The sequence below is a fragment of the Sminthopsis crassicaudata genome, chromosome 2 (genome assembly GCF_048593235.1).
Source record: "Sminthopsis crassicaudata isolate SCR6 chromosome 2, ASM4859323v1, whole genome shotgun sequence".
Classification (NCBI taxonomy): Eukaryota; Metazoa; Chordata; class Mammalia; order Dasyuromorphia; family Dasyuridae; genus Sminthopsis; species Sminthopsis crassicaudata.
The window spans coordinates 450,497,328-450,512,095 of NC_133618.1; positions in this window are offsets into that span (position 1 = coordinate 450,497,328).

Below are 14,768 nucleotides of genomic sequence, written 5' to 3' on the forward strand. Positions count from 1 at the left end.
TAGTCTTCCTGATCTAGGTGGTACTGGTCATCTTCCAAGGTTAGGCTGTGTTTATAGCGGTTTTTCCAGACTGGGCCACATTGGAAACATCAATACTAGTATGATGCGGTATAAACTCATTGGTTTCAGAGTCATCCAGAACATCAGAGTCTTCATCATTTAGATAAGTATTGTATTGACTAGTCATCTATGGATTTCTTTGGTTACTGCCCAGCAAAGTTTGCCTTTCTTTTTGCCTGGTGGGAAAGAAATACAGCAAAACTTTCAGAGACAACAAATCCACAGTACCCCCCAGTGGCAGTCACTGACTTTCAAAAAGATAGCCCTGTCACCGCACAGAAGTTTTGTACTTCCTAGCTTCATGAAAGAGGCTGTGAATACTGTTGGAAATCCAAATTACATACACAAAAGCACTGAGTTCCACTCATCCCTCCCACAGTGACCAAGATACCTGGCCCACTTCACCCACCACCCACTTCCATAAGAATGCTCTCCTTCTTTTCCCCTGAAAATTTGGTCCAGGTCTGTAATTTCATTACTGTGGACAGTTCTTTTTATAGGAATTACATCCACTAATGCAGATAGACAACTCATCTATAATAACTTAGAGAGCTGGTTGGGATACTGAGAGTATCCCTAATATAATACTAGTATACAACTAGTATAATAATAATAATAATAATATAAACCTTGATCTTTGGGATTCTAAGTATAGGGGCTTTCTGTGCACTATACCAGATTTTCAATCAGAATGATATCAGCTTAACCTTTCTGTGTTTCATCTGTAAATGAAGATACTATTTATACCTACATCATAGAGTTGTTGTGAGGATCAAATGAATTAGCTCAAGTAAAACACTTTGCAAACTTTAAAGACCTATGTAAATGCTGGCTGGTGGTAGTAGTAATAGTAGTAGTAGTAGTAGTAATTAATAGGTAGTAGTTATAGTAGTAATAGGTAGTAGTAGTGGTGGTGGTGGTGGTGGTGGTAGTAATAGTAATCAGTAGGATTATTGATAGTAGTAGTAATAGAGATGGAAATTTAGAATGTTAGAGATAAAAATAAAGGTCCTAGAATATAAAACATTCAAGCTAGAAGGAAACTTAGGACTCAGCACAATTTAACTTTGGTGAAATTGTCCTGGGTCTTCTAAAAAATCAGGCGGGGAAATGGAGTTCCTTTATTCAGAAAAAAAAAAAAAAGACTGAAAGAAATTAGCAGCAACTGGAAATAGATACAGTAAAAGTCATGTGCTTCTAAAAGTTATGTGCCACTTTAAAGTTTGCAAAGAACTTTACATTTGTTCTATCTCTAGAGATTGAAAAGAAGCTCAGAATGAGAGGAATATGGAAGAGAAAACAAAAGTCATAGGAAGAAGGAAGGTGTTAACCATTTGCTGGTACTTCTGGGAGAAGAGAAACAGTCAGACAAGGAAAAGCCAAAATTGAGTGGAGATATTGCTGCTACAAAAACATTTGGTTTCATTTGTAACTTGTATGCAAAAGTTGCCTAAGATTTTCCCAATCTACCTGAAAAACAAGAAAGAAATTAAAAATCTGGAAATAATGACTGACACAAGTTGACAAGTCAGCCTTGCTGCATGATGGAATTGACCTCTTCTGGAACCTAAGATTTTGAACTATCAAGAGGCATGGTGTCACTTACTTGATCTTGAACTGGAACCCACCAAAAGATCATGACACAAGCTGAGTAGAGAGCAGCAAACAATAAGGGACCACAATGCCTTGATTGTCTTCATTCTGCCTTGAAAGAACATCCATTCTATCATCAAATAACCCATCACCATGTCAAGCTATCTATGTCCAGTACTAAAAGATCAAAAACAATTTTTTTTCATTCCTTATTTCATTTGACTCTATGAATTCAAAGAATCTATGTCCAAATTGTTCTGCCACTTGCCACCACACTGACCTTGGGCCAGCCACTTAACCTCCCTGGGTCTCAGTTTCTCCTCAGTAAAAGGGAGCTTAAATGGCTATTAAGGTCCTTTCCAATGGCAGCTCTGGATCTATGATCACATGATCTTTCATAATCACCCTATGAAGAAGGCTGGAAAAGAATTGTCATCCCCACTTTACAGGTGATAAAACTAAGGACCAAGTATAAGTGTTCTATGCTTCGTAAAAACCCTAATACTAAATATGACATAATATGTTTATTGCTTTGTCAGAGACAATTTGAAGTATTTGAAGTCTTCCCTATCCTTTGATTTTTATCTGTGAAATGGGGTTAATGATATCATTGACTCAAATTATCAATCAACAAAGTTCTTCACTGCTTACTCTGTGTCAGGCCCTGTACCTATCACTAAAGATGAAATTATCTGGGCCTTCAAGGACATTCTATCAGGAAGACCACCAGCACACTAGACACTATAGAGGAAGGAAACCAAGAAAGGCTTCATGCACAGCACAGGTAATGCTTGAAAACTCAGAAAGTCAGTGTGAGATACAATATGTAAGGTCTTTATTTTATAGATGAGGAGACTGAGACCCCAATAAAGGAAAGAGTCTCAAAGAAAGATCCACCTTCCAAAACCATATTATATGTGTTCCTTTTTGTTCATTCAAATAGCCCCTACTCTTCCTTACTTCTATAGACTATTTCTATGTCCACTTAATTGGTCTTTCTGCCTCAAGTCTCTCTCCTCTCCTTTTCATCCTCCATGAACCTATTAGAGGGATTTTCCTAAAGTACAGTTCTGATCAAGTCACTTCCCTACTCAGTAGAGTCAATTTGGCTCCCCATGACTTTTAGAATCAAAAATAAACTCTTCTCTCATTTTCTTACTACTATTTCTGTTCTCTATGACCTATATGTCAAAATGGCCTTCTTACTGTTGCCTAATCAAAATGTTTAGTCTCTCCTATTCATGCCTTTGAATAGATTGATCCTCTTGACTGGAATATGCTGGCTGTTTCCTCTCCTGGGTGTCTTAGAATTGCTAATTTTCTTCAAAACTTGACTCACACACCACTTTCTATATGAAAGTTTTCCTCAACTCCCAGCTTCTGGTATTCTCCTTCTCCCACAGACACAAATTATGTCGATTTTGTCTAGAGACAGGTATGAGATAGAGTGGATGGGGCTTTGAACTGAGTAGGCAGTAAGACCTGAGTTTAACAATTACTAGCTTTGTGCTCTGGGCAAGTCAGTTAAGTCCTGTCTGCCTCAGTTTACTTATTTGTAAGAAGAAAATTATAAAGCATCTGCTTCCCAGAGTTGTTGTGAAGATATATTCTTATCTTCACTGATTCCATCAGCTCTCTTCCTGGAAAGGGAGCATGTTTCATCATAAATGATAATATGACATCAGTCAATCTAATCCAATAACAAATCTGAATCAGAATCTGGGAGCACTCTTCAATTTAAGAATGCCTGGTTTACAAACATCCCAGACAGATTGCCCATTCTATCATCAATACTCCATCACTAGAGATAGTCCAGTATAGACTAAATGATCAGTCATCAAGAATGAGACTGAGTGGCTTCCTACTCAGATATAGGTTGAAATAGATGCCCTCTGAGACCCCTTTCAGAGATGAAAGCCTTTAAATTTCCATGATTCTTGACTCTAAAGTCTTAAAGTCATTTCTTATTCAAAGTAGGTAATTACCCCTATGGTTGTGGTTAGAGAGGAAGAGAGAAAGATTGAAGAAGCATGTTTTATTTTGGAGAGTTGCAGAGTCCCAAGGGCAGCCTAAGAAGGATGGAAGAAATGAGGGGATAAGTAGGAATCTGCTTCATTCATCACACCCTAATCAGCACTATTGTACCTGGCTCTGAGCTCAGCTCCTTTCACCTTCCCCTCCCTTGCTAATCCACATAAACTTTCTAAGCAGTTCAGGGCCCTTTGATTGCCATCCCCACTCCCTTTGCTGACTTAGCCCCTCATTCAATCTTTTCGACTGTTTTAGCATTGTAGAACAGTGGGAAAAGCATTAGCACCGAGTCAGAGGATCTCAGACTCAAATTCTACTTCTGCATCCTACAACCTATATCACCCTTAATAGGTCATTTAACTTCCTTGGGCTTCAGTTTCCTCATCTATAAAATGAGAATATCAGACTAAATGTTTTCTCAGATTCCTTCCATCTCTAACTCTGTCATCCTATGCTGAGGCTCATTAGTCTCCTCAGTTTTTTATTTACCCTGCTTAATCTGCTTCCCTCCCACATGTTGAGGTAATGTAAAGTAGAAAGACTGTAAAATTGAGGTGGCTTGATATATAGGTGGTATATAAGGTTCCTTCAAGCTCTTGATCTAAAACCCCTGAGAAAGCTAAATATAGCGATAGATAAAGTAGCCTTGGAGCCAGGATAGATGGATCTGAGTCCAAATTCAGTCTCAGATTCTTATTTGCCGTGTGAGCCTGGTTGAGTAACTTAACTTTCATTTTCTTCAATGTTCTAAACTGTAAAATGCAGATAATAACACCTATCTTGCAGACTTGTACAGTGCCTAGCACATAGTACTATATAAATACATATTCCCTTTCCCTTTCCCTTGATCTCTTTGCCCTCAAAATACTTAATTGCATTTATTCCTTTAGTCCCTTTAGTCTTTTTATCATTTCAGTCTCTCATTTCTCTTTCTTAGGTCCTCAAACCCCCTAAATCTTTCATTTCCATTGAAGACAATCATTCTTATCTTCTCAGCTCTACCAGTCCCTTCATCTACAAGAGTTTCTCTGTCCCAAGTACTGTTCATTCCCCAATTCTCTTCATGAACCCAGGATGTGATCACCACACTTGACATTTCAATAGGATTGCCTCTTACTAATATCCTTAACAAACACACGGACTTTCAGGTACAATGCAGAGCAGTGAGTTGGCCAAGAAGCCTGAGGACTATATATATTCCTCTTTCTTAATTCTGTAGCTTGATTTGGGGCAGAAGTCCCCTTTATCAGGAGACAGATACTATTTGGCTCCCAATTTTTCAAGAAATTTGCATTATTACAAACTTTTCTCCACAATAATAATAAGATTATCATAAACCAAGACCTGGAAACAACCCTAAAATACATCTAATTCCAATGCTTTCACTTTGTAGAAGAGGAAACAATCCTAGAGAGCCTAAATTATTCATCCATGGCTGCCCTTAGTGGTAAAGCAAGAATTCAAATTCGTGTTATAAGATTATAAGAAAATAGATCTAGAGAATTTAGAGAATGGAAAATACCTCCAAAATCAACCATTCCAATTCCCCCATATTACAAATGAGGAAACTGAAGCCCAAAGAAATAAAGTGACTTACCCAAGTTTATTCAGGTAGAAAACAACTGGGACTTTGTTGCGTGCTGTCGTCTCCAGAAGCTGCTGGATCACTCTCTGGGAAGAGATCTGCTGTGGCTTCTACTCAAATCTCTCAGACAGATTCTTCTTCCTGTAACGAACCGTTGTCTCCAGGCAGTTGCTGTTAACTCTTGTCCTTAGAAGTGACTTCCCTTCCTGCAGAGAGCCCCGTCAAGCCTGATGTAATGCAGAGAGTCTTCTTCTTTCTCTGAGAGTCCTCTCTTTTATTCTCCCAGAGAATGGGCGTGGGATAATGCAAGGGCTTCTGGGAAGAACCACCCCAGCCAATGAGCTTGCCCCCTCTATCAAGTCAACCTGAGTTCTCACCTTGTCACTATCCAGACAACCTCAGTTCTCACTTAGTAATCCTAACATCTCCCCCTTTCTTTTGATTTAGAACATAGGACAGTCATGACCTTGAAACATAAATCCATCAATATGGGAAGTATTACAGATAATTACATAAATGACCTTGAAACACAAATCCATCAATATGGGAAGTATTACAGATAATTACATAAATTACATAAGCATATAGTAACATAGTAACATAACGCATGCTAGAAGTATATAACATAATCAAATAATCATAAATTGAAAATTTATAAATGTCCATAAGTCCATTGTCCATTATTCTCATCTTGTGTGAGGAAGTCCAATGATTCCTGCTGGTTTTAAAGTTCTTTAACAGTCTTTTTATTAGCCATGCTCTTTCAGTGTCAGATGTTTCTTAGATCTTCTCCTTTATTTTGAGGTCTTTCTCTTTTTCTGTCTCTCTCTGATGGACAAGGCGAATATGACTCGTTGACACCCATCTGATTCCTTTTCCTGCTGAAGAAATACAAGCAAACCCTCTCTCCCAGGCAGTTAACCTATCTAATTACCTTCTATTTACCACTTTCTAAATCTCTTCTCATCATCTGACAATTACATTGGAGTTGTTTGCATTGGACACAGCCCTGTTGGTTTAAAAGGCCTGTATTCTCCCCAAGTGTAATCCATTTTTGCAATCTGATTGCCTTTTGGCTCACTTATCAGGTAATCCCTTTCTACCATGTGATTACTTTTCTGCTGGTTGATCAAATCAGAGTCCTGACCTTCTAAAGGTTCTTTAGGTGTAACATCAGCTGCCATCATGCCCCAAGTCTTTTTTGCCTGGGGCCCTGGACCTGGGCCCCTCATCCCATTTCCCTGAATTAGTTTACACTCTGATGCCCAATGGAGTCCTCTGTTGCATTTTGGACATGGGGTTTTAGGTCTTCTCTCACCCTGTCTTCTCACTGTATCTCCATACCTACACTGAGCTCTTAGATGCCCAATTTTTCCACATTGAAAACATCGCCGAGTTTCTCTAGAAGTCCCTTGCCAGGAGGGACCCTGTCTTTCCATGTTCATCATCATCCGGGTGTAAAAAGCATTTGTTCCCACTGTAGCACAGCGTCTTATGATTTCCTCTAAAGGAGCATCTTTGTCTAATCCCCATATAATTCTTTTGCAAATCTTGTTGGCATTTTCCTTAGCCAGATGTCTGGTCATTATTTCTGTAGCTGCATTTTCTCCAATAGTTCTTTTGACAGCAGTTTGCAAACGTCCCACAAAATCTGCAAAAGGTTCATTGGGACCTTGCTGTATTTTAGTGAAAGCCTCTCCGTGATCTTTCTGTCCAGGGAGGACACCCCAAGCTTTTATTGCAGCCTTAGCAATTTGTTCATATATTGTCATGGTATAATCAGTCTGTTCTGAATTCTCTCCATACCGACCTTCACCAGCCAAGTGCTCAAAAGTGAATTGTGTGTTAACTCCTATTTCCAAATTGCATCTGACTTGAATTTTACATAATTCATGAAATTCCGAAAGCCATAATAAATTTTCTCCAGGTTCCAGGCATATCCTTGCTATGGATTTCCAATCATTCGGGGTTAGGACTTCATAAGACAAACCATCTAGTAACATTTTGACATAAGCTGATGTAGCCCCATAAAGGGTACAACCTTTTTTCAAATCCTTAATTTTATTCAAATCTAAAGGTGCATATCTTCTCCTTTTTTTACCTACAGAGTCAGTATTTTCAATCACAGGATATGCATGTATAAAATCACTTATATCCTGTCCTTCTCTCTTAGCTTTAACCAATGCTTTTTCTAATCTTGTCATAAGCTTAGGCTTCTTCACAGGCAATTCTGTTTGTGTTTCTGCCTCTTCCCCTCTTTCTTCCTCCATCTCTGAAGGTGGGGTTGATGTGGGCCTGTCAATAATCTGTTCTCTAGGCAGGGTTGAAGCTTCTTCAAGAGAATCATACCATAATTCCTCATTTAAATCCTCTTGCTCTAGGGAAAGATCTTGATCTTTCCTTTTTTCCTCACACTTCCTCCTCTGTTCATTTTTAGAACTTTTCCTTCTCCTACAACTTGCTTGATAGTTTAAGGCTAATTGAACTATGTTGTAGATATAAAATACTTCTGCAGAAATTGAACGAGGCCCATTTTTTGCTTGAAATTCTTTCATTTCATATCCCACTAGCTTCCATTTATCTACATCTATCTTTTCTTCCTCTAAGAACCAAGGGGATGTACGTCTTAATGCAGCCAAGAGTTTAGCAATCTGTACCCAGGTTACAAGTAAACTCTGCTCCTCAATTATGTTGATTATACTCTCTATAGTACCACTCCTGAATGGGGGTGGGGCTGAGGTTGCTTCTGGGGCTGGGGATGAGTCGGCTGAGGTCCAGGGATTGAATATAGCTAACATCTGCCCCATTTCAGCTATAAGAGATTCCTGGTTTAGCCCTTAACAAGTTAAGTTCCTTATTTATCTATTAGCATGCTCACTTAATCTTTAACAAAGTTTCCTCCTTACTCACGGTTCTGGGTCAGAGAGACTGAGATCTAGATCGGAAGCTTTTCCACTGGAATCAGGACTGTGTCTGTCCCTGTTCGGGCGCCAAATTGCAAAGGTCTGGTCTAGCTCCTCTTGTCAGGATAAGCAAAAGTCCTTGCCCCACGTTGGGCGCCAATTGTTGCGTGCTGTCGTCTCCAGAAGCTGCTGGATCACTCTCTGGGAAGAGATCTGCTGTGTCTTCTACTCAAATCTCTCAGACAGATTCTTCTTCCTGTAACGAACCGTTGTCTCCAGGCAGTTGCTGTTAACTCTTGTCCTTAGAAGTGACTTCCCTTCCTGCAGAGAGCCCCGTTAAGCCTGATGTAATGCAGAGAGTCTTCTTCTTTCTCTGAGAGTCCTCTCTTTTATTCTCCCAGAGAATGGGCGTGGGATAATGCAAGGGCTTCTGGGAAGAACCACCCCAGCCAATGAGCTTGCCCCCTCTATCAAGTCAACCTGAGTTCTCACCTTGTCACTATCCAGACAACCTCAGTTCTCACTTAGTAATCCTAACAGGACTTGAACCCAGATTTTTCATCTTTAAAATCAGTGCTTTTCTGATTATAACATACTGGAGGCTGATGCAGAATAAACTATTGATTTTATGACTTTTTTCTTCACCCACTATCTTCTAAAGCAACTTGTAAAAAGAATTGGAGAATTGTGCAATGAAAGCCACCTCAGGGAAATTACCTGGGATGGGATTCAAGGCTGATCAGCACACACAGTTGCATATAATTATGGGTTGGCAGCCAGGAAGGAGCCCTTATATAGGTCTGTACTCAGTGAGCAACAGGAATGAGGAACATTGATTGGAGAGAGGTTGTCAATTAAAGTTGATAAATCCAGGTGAGGTATTTCCTGGTAAATATATTAGGGCATAAGGGACAGAACAAAGAAAGGAGCTCAATCTAAATTTTGACATTCCGTGTGCTAATGTTGGAAGGGACCTTTGCAAATGCAATGTTAAAATTTAGAAAACTTTACAACACAGAATGTCAGGACTGGGAAGGACCTTAGATTGTTAGAATGTTAGAATTGAAAGCTATTTAAGAACACAAAATATCAGAATTGAGTGGGACTTTGGAATATAGAATGTCAGAGCTGTGAGGGACCTTGGAATATAGAACATGAGAGAGGAATACACTTTATAAACTACCATGCCAAAGCTAGGAGGGACCACTGAATATAAAATGTAGAGTGTGTTCAGGATGATCTATTCAAACCCTTTCATTGTATAGAGAAGAGAACCAAGGATCAGTTCTTCATCTTCTTGGGACTCAATTTTCTTATTAGTTAAGTATTAATTATATATCTATCTAAAAATGTGAAAGTTTAGTAATAAAATACAAAAATGTTGGGAAGGATAAAAATTTATGAAGGAATTTGGGAAATTCAAATAAAGTCAATTTAGAAGCAGCCATTTGTTAAACATTTTAAAGATGAGGCTTAATTTTATCCTAAACTAAAGAAATAAGACATCATTATGTCTTTTTTTAACTTTTTATTTTCAAAACATATGCATGGATAATTTTTCAACATTGACCCTTGCAAAACCTTGTGTTCCAAATTTCTCCCTCTTTCCCCCATCCCCTCCCCTATATGGCAAGTAAATCCAATATATGTTAAACATAATAAATATATATATGTTAAATTCAATATATGCATACATATTTTTCAAATTATCTTGCTTCACAAGAAAAATCAGATCAAAAAGGAAAAAATGAGAAAGAAAATAAAATTCAAGCAAACAACAACAAAAAGAGTAAAAATGCTATGTTGTGATCCACACTCAGTTCCCACATAGACTTTTAGATCCTCTCTCTAGAACTGGAATGAATGAAGCTGAGATACCATCAAATCCAATCTCCTCATTTTGCAGAAGAGGAGACTAGGGTGCAGAGACAGAAACTGTCTTTCCCAAGTTCACTCAAATTGAAATGGCAGAATCAAGACTTGAAGTAATGAGTTTTCACTCTATAATATCTTACAGATTTCTCTTTGGATCTTAGTTTTCACATGTATAAAAGGAGTAATATAATATCCAAAGATCTTTTAGCTTCTAAGTTCTGTGATTTGTATTATTTGTCTTTCCCAATCCAGATCTTGCTAGATGCAAATATTGATCAAGTAGCCCCTTTAGAAATTCAAGAGGTTCTAAGAAGTGGGAAGTCCTTTAGTTGAGAATCCAGTATTGATAAAATAGTTTGATTTACAAGAACAGTTATGGCTTGGAAATTGGAAGGCTTGGCTTCTAATCATTACTAGACTATACATCACTATATGTCCTGAAAAAGTTATCTCTTAGACCTCAATTTTCTCCTCTCTAAAATGAAGGCATGGAGCTCAATTCTCTTTAAGAGTAGATTCTATTGGCTTATTATAAGGCATTAGCTGAAGTATATTTGGTGCTAACATTGTAGAGGCTGGCCAACCTTCTTACAATAACTAAACTTTCTTTCAAACTTCTGATACCTAAACATTTTTCTTTATGGAAGATTGATTAGAGTGCCCCCTATGTGTTACTAGTATTTCAAAGTGTATATTAATATTTTTCATCCTAATATGAATACAATTAATGATGAGAGAATTTTCATTTCCTATTCTTCAAGATCCACGAATGTAGTGGTGGGAACAAGTATGCCATAATGGAAAGCACTGAATAGGTATCAGAAGACTTGAGTCTGAATCCTATCTATACTAGTTACTAGTTTTATGATCTTGAGGAAGTCATTTTAAATTTAGTTTGTCTCAATTTCCCAATCTCTAAAATGAAGGGTGAAGACAGTTGGTTTCTAAGGTCCATTCCACTCCTGACATTCAATAATTCTGAGAGTTCTAAAGAACCATGTGCAGACCCAGTATGTAGTTTGGCCACTCATGTTTGAATAACTATCAGAATTGTGACTATGACATTGAAACATCCAGAAAGAAAATAAAGCACATAATTATCCAGATATTTTCAAATCCCCTTGGGTATCTGATAGAGTGAAAATAATTGCCTGCTGCTCAAATTTTCTGTTTCTTTTTGAAGCAACATATCATTGATGAAGAAAACAAATCTTCCAAACTTTTGTGCAAGGATAGGGCTTTGTTCAATTGTTTTCAGTCATGTCTGACTCTGTGATCTCACTTGAGGTTTTCTTGGCAAGGATTTAGAATTTTCTTACCATTTCCTTCTCCAGTTCATTTTACAGATGAGGAACTGAGGCAAATAGGATTTAGTGACTTGCCCATGGTCAGATAGCTAGTAAGTATCTGAGGTCAGACTTGAACACATGAAGATAAGTACTTCTGACCTCAGGTTCTACATTCTATCATCTATGCTATCTATCTGTTCAAGAAGTGAGCAGAGCTATACAATTCACAACTTACCATAGTGATAAGTGTTTTGATCTCAGTCATGAAAACTAGATTCAAATCTTGGCTCTAATACATCATTTCACCTTGTGGTCCCCAGCTTCCTCATCTATAAAGTTAAGATAATAGAAAGTTGTGAAGAGAGAAATTGTCTGTTCATGTCTTTTGACCATTTGTCAATTGGAGACTGATGTAGTCTAGAAGATTTGACAAAATTCTTTGTATATTTGAGATGATACTTATATATGTGAATCTGCATGTAAAATTTTCCCTAATTTTCTGCTTTCCTTCTAATCTTGAAAACATTTGTTTTATTTGTATAAAACCTTTTTAATTTAATGAAATGAAAATTATTGGTTTTATATCTCATACTGCTTTTTACTTTGCGTTTATTCATAAACGGTTCACCTATCTATAAGTCTGATAAAAATGTTTCATGTTCTTCAAATTTTCTTATAAAATTTCTTTATATCTAGATCATGTATCTATTTTGAACTTTCCTTGGTAAATTGTGTAAGATATTGTTCTATGCCCAATTTCTGCCAGACTGTTTTCTAGTTTTCCCAACAATTTTTTTTTACCAAATAATGAATTCTAATCCCAAACACTTGGCTTTACACTTGTCAAAAATTGTTTTTATCAGCTGCTTTAAATTGTATGTCTACTTTGTTCCACTAATGTATCTCTCTATTTTTAGCCAGTATCAGATAATTCTGATAATTGCAATCTTGTAATATAGTTTCAGATCTGGTGCTGCTAAACCTCCTTCCTTTACATTTTTTCACTAGTTCCTTTTTTATCCTTCAATTTTGTTTTTCCAAATAATTTTTGTTATTTTTTTTAATTCAGTAAAAAATGGTAATTTGATTGCTTTGGCATTGAATATATAAGGTAGTTTTGGTAAAATTGTTATTTTGGGCTATAATGGCTTTGCCTATCTATAACTAATATTTCTCCAATTATTTAAATCTGAGTTTAAATGAATAAGAAGTATTTTTATAAATTTGTTCATATAGTTCCTTGGTTTATAGGTATGCTCCCATGTATTTTATACCATCTAGATTTTTTTTAATGGAATAGCTCTCTCTATTACTTCTTGCTGAGTTTTGTTTATGATATATAGGAATATTGATGGTTTATGTGGATTAACTTCATACTTGTCACTTTGCTAAAATTATTATTTCAAGTAACTTTTTACTTGAGTCTTTGGTGTTTTCCAAGTATATCATTATATGTTTGCAAAAAAAAGATAATTTTATTATCTCATTTGCTATTCTGATTCCTTCTATTTCTTTTTCTTTTCTTTTTGCTATTGCTAGAAGTTTCAATACTTAATAATATTTAATAATATTGATGACAATAGGCATCCTTATTTCATACCTGATCCTTTTGGGAAGGCTTTTTATTCCAATTACTTTTTACCATTATAAGGAAAAATCCATTTTATACCTATAATTTCAAGTGTTTTTAATAGAAATATGTGTTATACTTTATCAAAAACTTTTTTCTGCATTTACTGATAAAATCTCATGGGCTTTTTTTCTTTTATTATAGATGCAATCAATTAGGTTAATAGTTTTCCTTCTGTTAAACCATTCCTGCCTTCCTGGTATAAATCTGGTTTGGTCATAATGTATAATCTTTGTAAGCCTTGAGCTAATATTTTTTGCATTGATTTTAGTTAATGAAATTGGTCTATAATTGCCCTTTCCTATTTTTATGCTTCCTGACTTAGATATCAATATCCTATTTGCTCCATAAAAGGATTTTGTTTTATTTTATTTATTATTTTATTATTATCTTTGCTTATTATTCCAAGTAATGTATTTAATATCAAATTTATTGATCTTTAAGTGTTGGATAAAATTCACTTGTAAATATATCTGATTCTGGTGCTTTTTTCTTAGGAAGCACATTTGTGGCCTATTCAATTTCTTTTTCTAAAATAGGTTTATTTAGATGTTCTATTTCCTCTTCTACTTACCTAGGCAATTTATATTTTTGTGCATATTCTTCTATTCCACTCAAGTTATTAAATTTATTGACATGTAATTGAGCAAAATAACTCTTTATAATTATTTAATTTCATCTCTGTCAATGATATATTCATGTTTTTGATTTTTAATACTAATAATTTGGTTTTCTTCTCTCTTTTTTAATCAAATTAACCAATAATTTACCTATTTTATTGTTTGTTTGTTTTTCATAAAACCAACTCTTAGTTTTATTCATTGATTTGATGTGTTTTTCACGTGTAGTGTTATTTATCTCATCTTTAATTTTTAGGATTTCCAATTTAGAATTCAATTGGGAATTTTTAGTTTCTTCTTTTTCTAGTTTTTTAATTGCATATCCAATTTATTAGTCTTTTCTTTCTCTATTTTATTGATGTAAGGATTTAGAGATACAAATTATTTTTAATGCCATTCTTTTTAATGAAATTATTCATCATTTCTATGATTTCTTCAACTCATTCATTAAAATTAGGTTATTTAATATTCAAATAGTTTTTAATTTTTGTTTCCATTGTCCCTTCTGACATATAATTTACATTGCATTATGATCTGAAATGGATCCTTTTAATATTTCTGCTTTTATGCTTTTAACTATAGAATGTTTATGTACTAATACATAGCCAACCTTTATATGTTTTATATTATTATTATTATTACAGGTGATTCAAGAAGTAGCCCCCACATCTTGATCAGAATCCAAAGTATGGATTAATTCTAAAGACCACAGGACAAATATCCAACTACCAATTGTAGAGATGAACTCCATGGACACAACAGGTGAGTTTCTCCATCTCCACCCCACCCCCAGAAAAAGAAAACAAAGGAAAAAAATTTGGCAGAAATGATTAATGAGGCACAAAATCTTGGAGGGCCAAGCCAAAGTAAAGGTCAAAAGGATCTCAAATTTCAGCAGTACCAACTACCCTGGGGCCACCCAGGAACCTTACTCAACCCCATACTGTGTATTAACCTAATCCCTGAAGTGCTCAATATGTGTATGTGTGATATCAAATCTAAATATCCTGACTCATCAAGTAAGCATAGATTTGTCATTGTTGTTGTTATTATTTGCTATAATTGGTATCACTTTCTAGACTTTGAATCCAGAAATTGGGGTATTTCATAGACTAATTAAGCACAGAATTGGAAGGTAATAAAGGAATTCTAGGAGCTAGAATGAATCCTGAATGCATCTTA